Source organism: Ursus americanus, chromosome 7 (assembly GCF_024610735.1).
Source record: "Ursus americanus isolate L20-20 chromosome 7, mUrsAme1.1.p, whole genome shotgun sequence".
Taxonomy (NCBI): domain Eukaryota; kingdom Metazoa; phylum Chordata; class Mammalia; order Carnivora; family Ursidae; genus Ursus; species Ursus americanus.
Window position 1 is genome coordinate 61,763,541 of NC_142133.1, and position 1,393 is coordinate 61,764,933.

Genomic DNA, 1,393 nt, shown 5'->3' on the forward strand with positions numbered 1-1,393 from the left:
GAAGCCATCTGCTCTCATGAGTCCCTCCTCTGCCTGTGCTCACCCCTCACCCCCCTTCCCAGAATGGTCCCTCATTGCATTATCAATGTTTGTATAAATGCCTCACTTACCCCACTAGCTCTGAGAGCCAGAACTTGATTTGATCCATCTAGAATTATCCCTGCTACACAGATGGCATGTACTAAGTATTTCTGAATAGGTTAAAGAATGAATTTCTGTCTTTACCTTAGAGCCTTTCCTGCAGGAGTATCTCAGTGTCTTCTGAGTAAAAGAAAGAATGGATGAATGGATGGATGGACAGATGGACGGACAAACGGACACACAAATGAACAAAGGACTGAATACGTACAGAGTCAGTTCACCTCTCCTAGCCTATTTCCCTGGATAGCTCTGCTGCTTCTGAACACCGAATGCAGAAATGTAGGCTCTTGGAACAGAGCGGACAGATGGAAGTGGGGTGACGCAAGGCAACCTCTCACCGCTCTGCCAACTGAGGCCTGGGCCCTGCCATGGCCCGCCGTGTCCCCTGCACCTGTACAAAGCTAGACTTTGGTCATGACTTAACTCTAAGGCACAGGGGGCAAAATTTGCCGGGGCAGGGGTGTAGGGTGTTGCTCTTATCTGATGGTTTCTGTGGTCCAAACTGAGTAGTGTGGGGGAAGGAGCCATAGGACAGTGGAGTCCCTAGGCATTCTTGCCTGTGAAACTGCCTGGCTGGGTTCCTGCTCTCTGCAGTAAATGTTTTCCAGGCAGAGGCTCGATCTACCCCCAGGTTCCCGAAGCCTGTAAGAGGTCAGGAGGCTGAGGCAGCAAGAGCCGGAGGGACTGCCCCAGAGAAAGTGTCCCTTCATTGTTCCCTCACCCGTTGAGAGGGGCCTCAAGCACTACTTCCTCTTTCTCGGAAGATGGGAAAAGTGCCACCACACATTCCCGGGGCCTCGCTGATCTCTGGAGTCTTGAAGAGGGAGGGACATGTGGGGCAGGAAGACATGCATGTGTCCAAGTGGTGGTGGGGCAAGGGGACAATGGATACCTCTCTTTCTTCTTCACTGCTGTCTCCTTCGTCTCCAAGGCATAGAGCAGGCTGGGCTTTGCACTCAACTTAGGGGACATGTGACCTCTTTGCCTCGGTCTTCTCTTGCCCTTCATTTCACGAGAAAGAGAAACCTTTGGGTACAGAAGGAAACCCGGAGGTTTGGGGATCCTCTCCACTCCAGAGTGGCTGGAAGCGGTGGTTCCAGGAGGTCAGCCTGGAGGCATCAGGCCGATGGGATTGTGTGTGAGTGCAGCCCGACCCTCTGCCAAGGATGCCCCCAGGAGCCCAGTAAGAACCCACCTCCCTCCCTCGGCCTCCCTCAGCCTCCTCTGGAATGACGCTCTGTGGCCAAGCAGG